Source organism: Sus scrofa, chromosome 1 (assembly GCF_054392235.1).
Source record: "Sus scrofa isolate SSC_HxYL_T2T_F1_AM1 chromosome 1, Sscrofa_HxYL_maternal_Yorkshire_Landrace_v2.0, whole genome shotgun sequence".
Lineage (NCBI taxonomy): Eukaryota > Metazoa > Chordata > Mammalia > Artiodactyla > Suidae > Sus > Sus scrofa.
The window spans coordinates 75,404,908-75,421,268 of NC_139383.1; the positions used below are offsets into that span (position 1 = coordinate 75,404,908).

The 16,361-nt window shown below is 37.8% G+C and overlaps 1 protein-coding gene across 20 annotated transcripts in view; it reads left to right on the forward strand.

The window, feature by feature from the left end:
* Positions 1-16,361, forward strand: part of CCDC162 (coiled-coil domain-containing protein 162) — a 204,536-nt gene that overhangs the window by 2,440 nt on the left and 185,735 nt on the right. For 19 of the 20 annotated variants that reach the window (XR_002343788.2, XR_014806635.1, XR_014806634.1 and 16 more), the window contains one exon: positions 1,117-1,190. The gene's annotated coding sequence lies outside the window, so the exon portion shown is untranslated. Of the gene's footprint in view, positions 1-1,116; positions 1,191-4,023; positions 4,231-16,361 lie in introns of those variants that run through there. The other variant, XM_084961863.1, reaches the window with a different exon arrangement.

Below are 16,361 nucleotides of genomic sequence, written 5' to 3' on the forward strand. Positions count from 1 at the left end.
TGAAACTCCTGATGGGGTTTCCTAGAACTCTATTCAGCTGTAACTAAAGCTGTACCTATGGAAAACAACTGTATGTGAAGTTTAGATAAGTATAAGCTGACTCCCAAGTGTACAAGACAAACCTATCTAAGACATAATGGCATCTGTGAGATTAAAAAAAAACAAAAAACAAAAAACTCTTTATGGGTGCCATGACATCTTTTAATTAAAGTGAGGGGTAAGTAAAAATAATTTTGACTGTCACTTATGTGAAAATAAACTCATTATCTTGATAAATGAATAGACCTTGCCAATGCCTTAGCCTTTTTCCTCACAACCTATGTACACTTTTCTCCTTTAATTCCTTTTTTTGTCTTTTGTTATGTAATGAAATTTAGATACACCAAAATTTTGAAGTTAAAATTTTAAAAGTATTGTCTAGGCCAGCATTTGCTTTTATTATAGCTATAGATTGTTTACTTAAAGAAGCCACTCAGGTGGACTTTTTTCCTAGTAAGTTTTTTGGGAGTGTTCTCCTTATTGGTCATTGAATAGTGTCATTGAATTCTCATTTGGTGCAAAAGCCTGCTGGATACCAAAGGCAATCATGAGAATTACAAATTAGTAAGCTCCCACTGAAGAAGTTTACTTTTTATTATGCATGTGTGATCCACTGTGTACCTGTGTTTAACAGTTTTAGCAGAAAATAGTAGAGAAGCAAATTGATCGCTTGTTACTTTTTGACAATATTAGGCTTGTAAATGACCAGTTCAACAGTATATAATGTTGGGAGACTGTATCCAGGTTGAAGGAGGAATGTTGGGAATGAATTTTCTGTCAAAAGAAGATAAAAAGTTCTGGGAATAGTATAATGAGCTTTCTAGAATAATCTTTTAAAATAAGGATGAAGTTATCCACCTTACTGCCTAGATTTTCCTGCCTAGATTTTGCTTGTCTAGATTTCTCTCATTCTTCAGATCTCAGTTTACTGCTGCCTCTAAGTAACCCTCTTGAAGCCCCCTCCTCACACACCTACTTTCTCCCAAATCTGGCTGAGCTGCCTTTTCTAGGAATTTCTCCTTTTCTTTGCACTTTGCACACTTTCTTATTACCATTTGTTTGTTTGTCTTTCCATAGACCGAAAGCTCCCTGAGGGCAAGATCCCCTCTTGCTCACCACTGTAGCCCAGCACCTAGCATAATACCTGGCCTGTAAGTAGCCTCTCAGTAAATATTTGGTAATCACATTTCATAAAAATCTGTTGACCTCATTTGGTGTTCTCATCCAGAGGGAACATATTGGGTCAGGGACTGCTATTTCAGACACCAGTTCAGCTATTCTGCTGTTTCACCTTTTAAAGATATGTGACCATGTTTTACGTAACTGCTATTTAAAAATATTCCAGTATCATATTATTTGTGTGTTTAGGGACACAGATAGCAGGCGCTCAAAATGATGCTTTCTTTGATATTATGATGCTAAAAGGAAGAGGTTTGAGAACCAAGATAGTTTTTTACCTGTTTATTGGCATGTTTGACTTGTTCATTCAGCAAGTATTTAATGATCTCTAATAATCAAGTATTTGTGATCTCAAGATACTGTGCTAGATGCTATGGGAAATTCATGGGTTCTGCCTTCACGTTGCTTATAGTCTGATAGGTGAGAAAGACTTAAGCACAAAAATACAAGGAAGAAAATAATAGGTGACACAATGGTATAATGATCAACACAGAGTAGATGCTCAAAAAATATTTTTCTACCAGATTTTTGTTTTCATTCATTGATAAGTAAAATTGACCTGTTTGTATTTCATTTGCTGTCTTGATATATGTGGCTTTCCTGTGCTTTTTTACCTGGTGGCAGTATTGGTTTAGAATTCTTAATTTTCTTTAGGCTTATTGATTGAAGATACCAGTCACCTAGTAATCTCAAGCAAGTACTGACACACAGCCAGCATCAAATTCAAAGGCATGAGTAGAAAGAATGGGTATGAAACAGGGTAAATGGGAAGGGAGTAGAAAGTGAGGGCTGCGGAAGTCAAGCAATAATGTTTTAGACTACGACAGAAAAATAATGGCTTGTAAATGACCAGTTCAACAGTATGTAATGTGAGAGACAAGTTATATTCTAGAGGCCAATTATTGACTTGCACAGAATTATGCAAATAATTGCCAGTATGTTTCCTTAGGAATTTAAGCCAATTTCCTCATAACTTCATCTTCCTTATCAGTTAGGCCAAGTTAGTGTTTTTCAAGCTGCAGGTATATCCTATTAATGGATTGTGAAATCAGTTTAGTGGGTTCCTGCCAACGTTTGAAGAATAATACAGCATTGAAAATATCAGAGCGCATCACACATAGAGGAGGTAGAAATGTTTTATGAGACTTTGTGAGTACTGAATTATAATTTAAAATATAATCCTAAATATTATTTGGAAAAGAAAAAGTCAGCTCTTAATAAATGTTCAAAGGGATTGATTTTGAAAGATGTTGTGGAGGAAGGGGAGATAGCCAGTTTAAAATAGTAATTGTCCCAAATCTCCTACTGTGGCTTGTGGCAATCTGCTATTTATCCCAGAAATACCATTTCAAATGTGTTTTGTATATTCTCCAGATAGAAGTCCCATTTTAGTTAATACCATTACATTTCCTGCTCTATAGAATCCTCTTTCAAACATTAGCCAACCTAAATTAGAAGAATATTGCTTTTCTTATGTGGATGCAAATAAATATATTCAACATGAATCCCTTAACAAGTGGCTCCAATATTCCTCATCCATTGTTTCTATGTTGTCACGGCCTCCTTCACTAGAGCTGATGGAATGTTTTTAAATGAGTGAGTGGAGTATATAAATATCTTACCTGAAAAACAGCTTCATTAAATGAAGTAATTTCCAAGAGGCTGTATGTCTGTGACTTTTGATGTCTTATTCAACATATTTCTTCATGGCGATCATACCTCTGGGTTATGGTCAGAACATAGGAAGAAATACCATAAGGAAGTGAACATTAGAATGATATTCATTATAATAGGATTCTAGTCACTTATAAAAGTTTATTCACCACTACAAATTATTAAAGATGCTTATTAATAGTTAAGTAGATTTTAGTCTTTATGAAAAGAGGACTGTAAAGTAAGCCAGACCTTCTAGTCATAGCTAAAATAATAAACTTTTGACCTAATTTTGCTTAATCTGATTAAGTAAATTTTAGGATAAGTTCTGAAAAACCTTGCAAGATATTTTTTGGTTAGTTTTCCTTAAAGTTAAATGTACATTGATTTGTAGGGTATTTCTCAGAAAAATCTAGTACTGAGCTAGTACAGAATGTGAATAATTTCTTGCCTGAAATATGAGATTGATGTTTACAGGGCAGTTGTCCAGAATCTTCTCGCTGAATTGGAAAGTATTTCAGTTTTCATCACTGTAGGTTCTTTTAATTTCACAAATGTGTTATTTAAAACATAAATCCTATTGGTACACAGGAAACCCCATTTAAAATTAAATTTTAAAACACTCTTGAGAATTCCATGGAACATTTTTGGTTTTATAGTTTATAATTTCTAGCAAGAGAAAAAGTACCTTTTATACCTGAAAAATATAGTTTCAGAGATAGCTGAATCCAAAATACATAATACACGTGAAAGAATAGCATTGTTAATATCTTAAATACTGAATGCTTGAACACAACATAAAAACTTTTATTTTCTCAAAATAAGCTAGGCTGCAAATTGAAAGGTGGGAAATTCAGTACCAGAGGTATAAGAAATTATTTCTGGGTTAAGAAGTTCTACATTTTACTTTAATATCAAAATGAACTGGTCTTTTAAAAACTTATTCTGTAGTTTTTATGTATGTAAATTTTTTGGCTTGATAAACTTGGAAGAATTTATCAGTGTTACATACTTTGTTTCTTTCTCTCTTATGGTATGATTTAAACCAGTCCTTTTCTCTTTGTTCTCTTATAGTATAGCTCTGAAGTAGAGTTAGGGCTATGCCTTTGGTATTTGGGTAGAATGTTTGCCTGTGATTTCTCATTCTCAAAGCCTCTTCTGAGCATTTCTGTGGATATGTCACCAAAAAAAAAGAATTTGATTCTTTTTGACCAATCTGCTAAAATACTACTGATCCAAACTGCCACTGGATGGAATAAAGCATAAACCATAAGACTTGAAAAGGAGTTTATATGCAAGGACGATTAGCAAGGGAGTCCAAGATATAGAGAAGGACAGCTTTTACAAATTAAAGCTATGGTAAGTATTTAAAAGAAAAAACAACTTTCAAAAATACCAAGTTTACAGTTACTCTCTTCAAGGTGGAAAATAGCAGTTTTCTCACATAATTTTCATATCCAGAAAGGTTGTCACCTATCTTTAGATATCAACATTGCCAAAATCAGGGATACTGTTTTTATCAGAGAGTGATTCTCAGGGAAGACTCAAGGTTTCGTTTACTAGGGAAACAAGAACTAAGTAGGGGGGCTATTTTTCCTGATGTTACTTTATCTCAGGGTTGCATAGTGTGTTTTCAGGGGATCTGAAGGTCACCTTTGGTTTCAGTGATTCATTAAAAGAATACATAGAACTCAGAAAGGCTGTTATAGTTATACTTTTTTATAGCAAGAAGATACAGATTTAAATAAGCAACTGAAAAAGGGTCATAGGGCAAAGTCCAGGAAACACCAGACATGAGCTACTAGTTGTCCTCTTCCAGTGAAATCATGCAGCAGCACTTAATTCTAGCAATGCTGTGTGATGACATGCTTGGAGTATTGCCAACCAAAGAAGCTCCTCCAAGCTTAAGTGTCCAGGTTTTTTATTGTGGGCTGGTCACATAGGCATGGCTAACTGCCCATATGGTTGACCTTTAGTCTCCAGCCCGTTTAGAAGTTAAGCTGATACTGAATGGCCCAAAGCCCCGCCATAAATCACATGTTAGCATAGACTATCTGGGGAGGCCTAGGACTCCCAGGTAAACTAAAAATGTTCTTATCAGACAGGGTATTATTCCATGGGCTCAAAGGTTATCTCCCGGGGTTGACCAAGGATAAAAACCTTTCTTTGGAATGTGAAAGGTTTATACAACTTAGGCATGCTGTGTTAATTCTTTACAATGTTGTTTTATTTTGTTTTCTGACTCTGGAATGTGATGTGCATTGCTTACCGTGGTTAAGGTGTCAGTTTTGTCTTCCAATTTCCTCCTACAGCATGGCTTCAAGCACATAAATTTGTTTAGTTATTTTCTGATGCAGTATCATTACTTTATTGTTTTGTTTTATTATGTGTGATGAAAGGTCACACTTATATACACAAAAAACTTCTTATAATTTAGTTAGTAAAACTAGAGTTATGCAATACTAAGTCTTTACTGAGCCTTCCATTCTCTTTTCATGTTTCTACCAGAAGAGTCAATTTCTTGTCTGTAGATTATAGTAGAGACTTAAGGCTAGGCAAATAATGAGGACAGAGCAGAATCTGTCTGTGGATGACAGAACTCAGTGATTCAGGTTAATTTGTAGTAGCCAATGATAGAATAGTGAAGAGTGTAATACCTTTTTTTCTGAAATAAGTCATAATCACTTTATAAAGATTTAGTTAATAATTACCTTGAGAGGAAAAAGTATATTATGGATAGAGTAGGTGTTAAGTAGTCTTTAGGATCTTCTAATTTATCCCTAATTTATCTTCTAATTTATCTAAATATCTTGGCATTGTCACCTGGAAACAAAATATTTCCTTAAAAAAATTCATTTTTAAAAATAGTTATTCTGCCAGTCTGTGTAGATGGACATGATTATGCTTCTGTCCAAGCTGAAAGTTATACAACTGCTAGTGTCTTTATTTTATTGTAATACATTTTACTAAATATAATTGTTTTGAACTCCTCTTCCTGACTTCTAATTTCTTTTCATGTGGAGGACTTGATAAGCAGGATGACTTTTACAATAGTTTTGAGCTCGTAAATAATCTAGAGTATATAAAACATATCTAATCATTTTTAGCTCCTGTTCTTTTATGAGATAAATGGGAAAGCCTTTGTGGCTGTCTGGCACAAAGGAAACCATAACGACAATTTTGTTATAAAAGACATAGTAAGAGTTTATTATTCTGAATTTGGGGGCTGATTTTGGGAAATGCAATATCAAAAATGTTATCAGAGGAGAAAAGACATGAGTAAGTAACTAAAGAATAAAGGCTGCCAGCAATATTTAAAATAAACTGAGCATCAAGTAATAATATTTATTAAGAACTTCTTTGAGATGAGAAACTTTTGTTTAAACAGTTCAAAGATATGACAAAAGCACAAAAGATTAGGCCCTCAAGATTCTTTTGTTAATGTAAGAAACCTCTGCACTAAATACGCTTTAACTGGTTTTTGTTCTAAGTAGACCTATACTCAAAGATTAATTTGTCAGTTTAACAGAAAAGAAAATACAAATTCTAGTTTTACTATTTTTGGATGCCATCCATACTTTATAGATTAGGATTCACAAGTCTTTTCTCCATCTTAGGGATAAATTTGTTTATATTTAGCTAACTTTATTTTAAAAAGTTAGTAAATTTTTATGCTTCTTTCAGATGTATTATTTGCAGGAATTAGAAACCAAGACAAAGTCTATTTCGCTTTATACCTTCTACAACCTGTTGTGCACCCTCAAATTTGTCTTTTTTTTTTTTTTAGAATTCATAATGATTTTTTTTTTCATTATAGCTCGTTTACATGTTCTGTCAGTTTTCTCCTGTATAGCATGATGACTCAGTTACACATACATGTGTACATTTCTTTTTTCTCATATAATCATGTTCCATCGTAAGTGACTAGGCATGGTTCCCAGTGCTGCACAGCAGGATCTCACTGCTAATCCACTCCAAAGGCAATAGTTTGCATCTCTTAACCGCAAGTTCCCAATCCATCCCACTCCCTCCCCCTCTCCCTCCCCCTTGGCAACCACAAGTCTATTCTCCAAGCCCACGATCTCCTTTTCTGTGGAAAGGTTCATTTGGACTGTATATTAGATACCAGATATAAGTGATATCATATGGTATTTGTTTTTCTCTTTCTGACTTACTTCACTCAGTATGAGAGTCTCTAGTTCCATCCACGTTGCTGCAAAGGGCAGTATTTCGTTCTTTTTTATGGCTGAGTAGTATTCCATTGTGTATATATACCACATCTTCCTAATCCAGTCGTCTGTCGATGGACATTTGGGTTGTGTCCATGTCTTGGCTATTGCGAATAGAGCTGCAGTGAACATGCAGGCGCATGTGTCTTTTTCAAGGAAAGTTTTGTCCGGGTATATGCCCAAGAGTGGGATTGCTGGATCATATGGTAGTTCTATGTATAGATTTCTAAAGTATCTCCATACTGTTCTCCATAGTGGCTGTACCAGCTTACATTTCCACCAACAGTGCAGGAGGGTTCCCTTTTCTCCACATCCCCTCCGGCACTTGTTATTTGTGGGCTTATTAATAATGATGGCCATTCTGACTGGTGTGAGGTGGTACCTCATGGTAGTTCTGACTTGCATTTCTCTGCTAATGAGGGATGTTGAGCATTTTTTCATGTGCTTGTTGGCCATCTGTATGTATATCTCTGGAGAAATGTCTATTCAGGTCTTTTGTCCATTTTTTCCATTGGGTTGTTGGTTTTTTTGCTGTTGAGTTGTGTAAGTTGTTTGTATATTTTAGAGATTAAGCCCTTGTCAGTTGCATTATTTGAAACTATTTTCTCCCATTCTGTAAGTTGTCTTTTTGTTTTCTTTTGGGTTGCCCTTGCTGTGCAAAAGCTTGTCAGTTTGATTAGGGAGTTGACTTGGGAGACTGACCTGACAAAACGTTTGTAAGGTTGATGTCAGAGAATGTTTTGCCTATGTTCTCTTCAGGATTTTGATGGTGTCTTGTCTTATATTAAGTCTTTAAGCCATTTTGGGTTTATTTTTGTGCATGGTGTGAGGGCGTGTTTCCAGTTTCATTGATTTGCATTGTCCAGGTTTCCCAGCAATACTTGCTGAAAAGACTGTCTTTTTCCCATTTTATGTTCTTGCCTCCTTTGTCAAAGATTAATTGACCATAGGTGACTGGGTTTATTTCTGGGTTCTCTATTCTGTTCCACTGGTCTGTCTGTCTGTTTTGATACCAGTACCACACTGTCTTGATAACCGTGGCTTTGTAATATTGCCTGAAGTCTGGGAGAGTTATGCCTCCTGCTTGGTTTTTGTTCCTCAGGATTGCTTTGGCAATTCTGGGTCTTTTGTGGTTCCATGTAAACTTTTGGATTGTTCTAGTTCTGTGAAAAATGTCATGGGTAATTTGATAGGGATTGCATTGAATCTGTAGATTGCTTTGGGTAGTACGGCCATTTTTGCAATATTAATTTTTCCGACTCATGAGCATGGAATGTCTTTCCATTTCTTTACATCTTCTTTAATTTCCTTGATTAATGTTTTATAGTTCTCAGCATATAAGTCTTTTACCTCCTTGGTCGGGTGTTCCCAGGTGTTTGATTTTTGGGGGTGCAATTTTAAAAGGTATTGTATTTTTGTATTCCTATTCTGAAGTTTGTTGGGTGATTTCTGAATGTTAATCTTCTATCCTGCCACTTTGCTGAATTTGTTGATCAGTTCAAGGAGTTTTTGGGCTGAGTCTTTGGGGTTTTCTATGTATCGTGTCATGTCGTCTGCATACCGCGAGACCTTTCTCTTCTCTTCCTATTTGGATGCCTTGTATTTCTTTTGTTTGTCTGATTGCTGTAGTTAGGGCTTCCAATACTATGTTGAATAGCAGTGGTGAGAGTGGGCATCCTTGTCTTTTTCCAGATTTTAGTGGGAAGGCTTTCGGCTTTTCTCCATTGAGTGTTATATTGGCTGTGGGTTTGTCATAAATGGCTTTTATTATGTTGAGGGATGTTCCCTCTGTACCCACTTTGGTGAGAGTTATTATCATAAATGGACGTTGGACTTTGTCAAATGCTTTCTCTGCATCTACTGAGATGATCATATGGTTTTCGACTTTTCTTTTGTTAATGTGGTGTATGATGTTGATTGATTTGCGTATGTTGAACCATCCTTGTGAACCTGGGATGAATCCCACCTGGTCATGGTGTACAATCTTTTTGATGTGTTGTTGGATTCGGTTGGCTAAAATTTTGTTGAGAATTTTTCCGTCTATATTCATCAAAGATATTGGCCGATAGTTTTCCTTTTTGGTGGTATGTTTGTCTGGTTTTGGAACGAGGGTGATGGTGGCATCATAGAATGTCTTTGGGAGTGTTCCTTCTTCCACAGCCTCTTAAAAAAAAGTTTAAGGAGGATGGGCATCAGTTCCTCTTTGTATGTTTGGTAGAATTCGCCTGTGAAGCCATCTGGTCCTGGACTTTTACTTGTAGGGAGTGTTTTTATGACATATTCAATTTCATTTCTGGTGATTGGTCTGTTCAGTTGATCTATTTCTTCTTGAGTCAGTTTTGGCAGGCTGTAAGACTCTAGAAAGTTGTCCCTTTCTTCTAGGTTGTCAAATGTGTTGGCATACAATTGTTCACAGTATTCTCTCACGGTTTTTTGTTTTTCTGTTAGTATCCGTTGTGACTTGTCCTTTTTCATTTCTTATTTTGTTTATTTGGGTTTTCTTCTCTCCTCTTCTTTGGTGAGCCTGGCCATAGGTTTGTCAATTTCGTTTACCTTTTCAAAGAAGAAGCTCTTGGTTTTATTAATTTTTTTTCTATTTTTCCTGAATCTCCATTTTATTGATTTCCTCTCTCTGATCTCTCTGATTTCCTTCCTTCTGCTGACCGTAGATTTTGTTTGTTCTTCTTTTTCTAATTCATGTAGGTGGTGGGTTATGTTGTCAGTTTGAGATCTTCCTTCTTTTTTGAGAAAGGCCTGTATTGCTATGAACGTCCCTCTGAGCACTGCTTTTGTGGCGTCCCACAGATTTTGAGTGGTTGTGTCTTCATTATCATTTGTCTCGAGGTATTTTTTAATTTCCTTCTTGATTTCCTCACTGACCCATTGGTTTTTTAGTAGCATGTTGTTTAGTCTCCATGTAGTAGATTTTTTTCTCATTTCTTTTCCTGTGGTTGATTTCTAGTTTCATGCCATTGTGGTCAGAGAAGATACTTGAAGCAATTTCTATACTCTTAAATTTGTTGAGGTTAGCTCTGTGCCCCAGTATGTGATCAATCCTTGACAATGTCCCATGCACACTTGAGAAGAATGTGTATTCTGACTTTTTTTGGATGTAATGTCCTGAAAATGTCGATTAAGTCTAACTTTTCTATCATGTCCTTTAGGATCTCTGTTGCCTTATTGATTTTCTGTCTAGAGGATCTGTCCATTGATGTGAGTGGGGTGTTAAGGTCTCCTACTATGATTGTATTCCCATCAATTTCTCCTTTTATGTCTATTGATATTTGTTGTATGTATCTGGGTGCTCCTATATTTGGGGCATATATGTTGACGATTGTAATATCCTCTTCTTGAATGGATCCTTTAACCTTTAAATAGTGTCCTTCTTTGTCTTTCTTTATGGCTTTCATTCTAAAGTCTATTTTGTCTGACATGGGTATTGCAACTCCTGCTTTCCTGTCTTGTCCATTGGCATGAAATATCTTTTCCCATCCCCTCACTTTCAATCTGTATGTGTCCTCTGTCCTAAGGTGAGTTTCTTATAGGCAGCAGATTGAAGGTTTTTGCTTTTTTTATCCAATCAGCCACTCTGTGTCTTTTGACTGGAGCATTCAGTCCATTGACATTTAAGGTGATAATTGATAGATGTTTGCTTATTGCCATTTTAAACCTTGTTTTCCAGTTGATTCTATGATTCTCCATTCTTCCTTTCTTTTTCTGGTTGGCTGGTTTCCATTTATTTTATGCTTGAGTACTTTTTTCTTTTTTCTTTTTTTGGTAAATGTGATGTTCGGTTTTGATTCGTGCTTGCCCTGTGTTTTAGGTATGTCAGCCCCTTCCTATAACTGAGCCTCAAACACTTCATTACAATAATAAAATTTAAAAAAAAAAGAAAAAATGAATCTATTTATTTCCTTACTTCCCTTGCCCACATTGTATGATTTTGATGTCTTTTTTTTTTTTTTTATAAAAAACATCTTCATGATTAGATTCGTATGCTGGCTTATTTAAGTGACTGCTCTCTAATTGTGGTTTCCTCCATCCTAGTTCTTCCTCCTTTTTTTTTTTTTTTTAATTTAGAGAAGCCCTTTTGGTATTTCTTTTAGAATGGGTTTTGTATGGCTGTACTCTTTTAGCTTTTGTTTGTTGGAGAAATTCTTTATTTCCCCTTCTGTCTTAAATGATATTCTTGCTGGATAGAGTATTCTAGGTTGCAGATTTTTTCCTTTCAGTGCTTTAAATATACCTTGCCACTCCCTTCTGGCCTGTAGTCTTTCTGTGGAGAAATCAGCTGATAGCCTTATAGGGGTTCCCTTATAATTAATGCTTTGCTTTTCTCTTGCTACCTTTAGGACCCTCTCTTTACCTTTTGCCATTTTTATTATAATATGTCTTGGTGTGGGCCTGTTTGGGTTCAACTTGTTTGGGGCCCTCTGTGCTTCCTGTATCTTGAAATCAGTATCCTTTAGACTGGGAAAGTTTACAGCGATAATTTCTTCAAATATATTTTCAATCCCCCTTTCTTTTTCTTCTCCTTTTGGAATTCCCATTATGTGTAGATTGGCCCGCTATATATTATCCCATAGGTCTCTTACATTGCTTTCATGTTTTTTCATTTGGTTTTCTGTCTGCTGTCCTGTTTTGGTGATTTCTATTAGTCTATCTTCCACATCACTAATTCGTGCCGCTGCATAATTCATTCTGGTCCTTATTGCCCTTAGCTCAGTTTGCAAATGAATTTTCTAGTATTTCTTGGCTCCTCCTTATATTTCCTAGCTCCTTTCTGAGGGAGTCTGTGTTACTGTTCATATCTTCTTTCAATTCCTTCAGTATTTTTGCTATTTCCCTTTTGAACTCACTGTCTCTCAGAGCGCAGAGGTCTGTTTCATTGTTGACTGTTTTAGGTGAATTCTCCTGTTGCTTTAACTGGGAATGGTTTCTGAGCTTCTTCATCTTGCTTCTGATTTTCTTTTTCTGTGAGTTTGGGGAACCCAAACTGTATTCTTGTATGGCTATTTCTTTGCCAGAGCGCTCCTTTGAATTTTTGGGGGGGAGAGGTGTTACTGTTCATTTTTTGGTGTGGGAGTTTGAATATTTGCTGTCTCTTTCTTCAGTGTGAGCAGACTGTTATCCCCAGGATGCTCAGTGTGTTTTCTGGGAAAAAGAGGCAATGAGTAGGACCAGCAGACAGTTCCTGTTCACTAGGCTCTCAATAGCAGCAAGGACCTGCAGGAAGGTGGCAGAGGCTACTCCTAATTACTGGGCCTTGGGAAGTGGTAATGAGCTCTAGGCAGATCTACAGGGTGACCATAGCATTTGGCAGTAGCAGCAGCAGCATGCGTGAGTTCCCAGGGGAGCGAGAACAATAACAGCTAGTGTTCAATTGCAATGCCCTCCTCTGTGGTGGAACCGCAGGTGGTGCCTGTTCAGGAACCCCGATTGGTAGTGGGCCATGCCCATCTCTAGAGTCAGTGATAACTGCAGTGGTTTTCCCCTACCACCTGTAGACCATGCATGAAGCAACCTGCTTCACTTAGCCCACATAGGAGGTGCTGCACAGGCTGCTCCTAGTTGCAGGATCCTGGGAATTGACAGAGATCAGGCATTGGGGTACTGCCTGAATCATCCAGCAGTAGCAACAGCAGGGCTGGTGTGTTTCAAGGGGTGCAAGAGCACCGACAGGCGGTATTTGGTCACAGTGCCCTCCTCTGTGATTCCCTTCAGGTGACTGGAGCTACAAGTGGTGCCTGTTCACTGACCCCTAGTGGTGGTGGTCCACTTCCACCTCTGGAGCCAAGGATAACTGCAATGGTTTGCCTCCGCCTCCTGTTAACCATGCAAGAGGCACCTCGTCCTGCTTAGCCCCCTCAGGATGTGCTGCAGAAGCTGTTCCTACTTGCACGTTCCTGGGAAGGCACAGCGATCAATTGTCTGGGCACTCCCCAGAGCAGTGGCAGCAGCAGGGCGGGTGTGCACCCAGGGGAGTGAGAGCAACCACATGTGGTGTTCTGTCACACTGTCCTCTGTGGTACCCTCCCAGGTGGTTGGGGCTGCAAGTGGTTTTTGTTCAGTTATCCCCAGTGGGGGTGGGCCACACCCATCTCTGGAGTCAGGGATTACTGTGGTGGTTTGCCCCTGCCACCTGCAGATCATGCAAGAAGCATCCTGTCCCACTTAGCCTATGCAGGAGGTGCTGCACCAGCTGCTCCTAGTTGTAGGATCTTGGGAAGGGACAATGACCAAGTGTCTGGGTGCTGCCCAGAGCATTTGGCAGTGGCAGCTGCAGGGCGGTTGTGTTCCCAGGGGAGTGAGAGCAACAGCATATGGTGCTTGGTAGGCACTGCCTCACACTTAGCCCCCTGATGCCCTTAGCCCACACAAGAGGTGCACAAGAAGCGCCCAATCTCCTGTAAATGATCAAGAGGCTTCTTGCCGCCTGCAGTCTGCACCAGAGTTGCCTGATCTCCCACACCGTAGCAAGTGGCTTCTCACTGCTCATGGCCTGTGCCAGAGCCACCCCGCCCTCTGGGAGCCCACGGGTGCACATGCATGCTCAGGCACAGGGAGTTTCCTATGGCGGTCCACCCCTTGTCCTCTCACCCTCCCCAACAATAGTGTCTTGCCTCTCCTGCGGGTCTGGACCTTCTCCCAGGTTCCCTCTGTCATTACATTCCACTCCCCAGCCTGTGGCATACTGCTCCCCCACCATGGCGCACTTCACCTTAGCCCCTTAGGCTCTCTCCACACCACCAACCTGTCTTCTCCCAGGGAGTGACTCCAAAGCCTAGGTCTCAGCGCCCAGTCCCCACCCCAGTGTCTCAGGCTGTGGTGTCCGGGCTAGTGGTTCAGATGATCTGTGTGGCTCACTCTGCATTGCCGTTCTTAGTTCGGCTGCTGCGCTTTTCTCGTCAACTTTGAGGTCCCTCCGACTTGGCTGATCTTTCCATCAGTTAGGTGGCTTCCTAGGATGTGGGTTCCTTTTGTCCTCCTGAATGCTAGTCCCATCCTGATTCCTTTACTCTCTCTCTCTTTTTTCTTTTGTTCTGCACAATTATGTCAAGAGTTTCTTGCCCTTTTTGGAGGTTTAAGTTCTGCCAGCATTCAGTTGATGTTCTGTACAAGTCGTTTTACATGTAGATGTTTTTTTGATGTGTTTGTGGAAGAAGGTGAGCACTACCTCTTACTCCTCCACATCCTCAAATTTATCTTTTAATATTTTCTTTCACATTCTGAAACAACCAGATAATTTTACTTTAAGACAAAGTCAGACTCCATTTCCCATGTTATTAAAAGAAAAATTCATCATTTTGCATATACGCCTCTTGAAAGACACACAAATCTTCTTTTATAGCTCTTTTTTAAAAACAGATACATATACAAACATATCTCAGATGCTCATTTATATCTTTTCAACTTATTAATTAACGACCATTTACAATGTATAAAAGCAAAGCCATCGGTATGTTAAAACTGTTTTTGTTGACCAGTATTTGTTTCAGTCTCTATAAATGATAAGTGACTTGCTCAGGTGTTATAATTTATATTCAAGGATTACTAATTAAATGATTAACTCAATATTAGTTTAGGAATTAGAAAAATTTCTATAAAGTTTCATTAATTAGGCTTTTTTTGGGTTTGTGAAAACAAACCCAAGCCTTTCATAAGTTAGAATGGTATACTAACATTTTAATTCACACTGTGATAAGATCAGGAAAGAGACATATAGCTGTTTTAAAACAGCATTATTAAGACAGTCTAATTTGTTCAAGGATTCACCTTGAATAGGTATACGAACTTCTTGAACTCCATACTTTTCTGTTCTATTTTTCATACTAAATATTTTAGCTTTTCAAATTCTGTTTTAAACTACTAAAGGTTTCTTAATATTTCTCTATCAATTTATATCATATTACTTATCTTGTCAACCTACATACAAGGCTATTAATTTAACTCATAGCTAAAGTTTTTTTTTCTTTTGCTATGTATAGACTTAAGAGAAATTTTTCTTTAAGAGCCAACAGACTTAAATCAGTGCAAGTTAAACATTTTCTTCCTTTTCTAGAAGTTCTTAAGTTCTCTTATTTTAAATTTATTATAATGTTTAGTCTCTATAAGATAATCAAAGAAGAAATTCAGGTAAATTTAAGAGACTTACAGTTTTCCTTCAGAGCAGGATTTCTCAACCTTGGCACTATTGACATTTTGAGGAAAGTTTATTTGGGAGGGCTCTCCTGTGTTTGCAAGGTAGTTAGCATTCCTGGTCTCAACCCAGTAGATGCCAATAGCAGCCCACTCTTAAACATACACACACCCACCATTGTGACAGCATGTCTCCAGATAATACCAAATGACCCCAGAGCAGAAAAGGATCAAAATTACTCCCAGTTAAGAATCATTGCTCCAGATAGACAAAGGTGCTCAGAAAATGTATACCACTTAATGGATGAATCATATTAGTCTTAGGGGAAAGCTTTGAAAAGCATTCTGAAGAGTTTTAGCTGGACTTCTCTCTCTTTGTGTGTATGTTGTTTTTGTAGTACTGTCCAATCAGATTCTGGGTTGAACTGAGGGCACAACTTTAGGTTTATTAACACCTTGATTTTGGACACCAGGATGTTTCTCACATCTTTACTTGACTCATTTGTATATTTATACTTTCTTACTGGCTTTTGAGAGAGGTGAGGGTAGAAGTCATGCACCCAGAGCTTTTTAGATTTCTTGCATTGGTAATGAAGTTCCAGGCAAGCCAGAGGCAATCATTCTCATTCACTCACAAATTCAGGCTCCTTTGTAGAACGATTATACAAACCAAGGAAAACCTTCTTTAAAGTCTCTACCCTTTGCTCTAAAGCCATGTAAAAATAATTTCAAATTTTATTCTTTGCGTATGTTTTGTTCTCTTTGATGGTAAATCTGTCAGTTGGAATTAGATATCCCTATATGGTGAGTTTGTATGACAACTTTTCTGATCTATTAATCTCAAATAGCATCCTGAGGAAGAGAGAATGTTAGCTTTAGAAAGTTTAGAGTTGTAAACAGACTTTTGAGAAAAGCTACGCCTTAATTCTCAGACTTCAGACAGTGTTACAAAGTTACAGTAATCAAGACAGTGTGGTGCAAAAACAGACATACATACAGATCAGTGGAACAGAATAAGGAGTAAACCCAGACTCCTACGGTCAATTAATCATCAACAAAGGAAGCAAGAATATAAAAAGGGGAAAGGACAGTCTCTTCAGCAAGCAGTGCTGGGAAAACTGG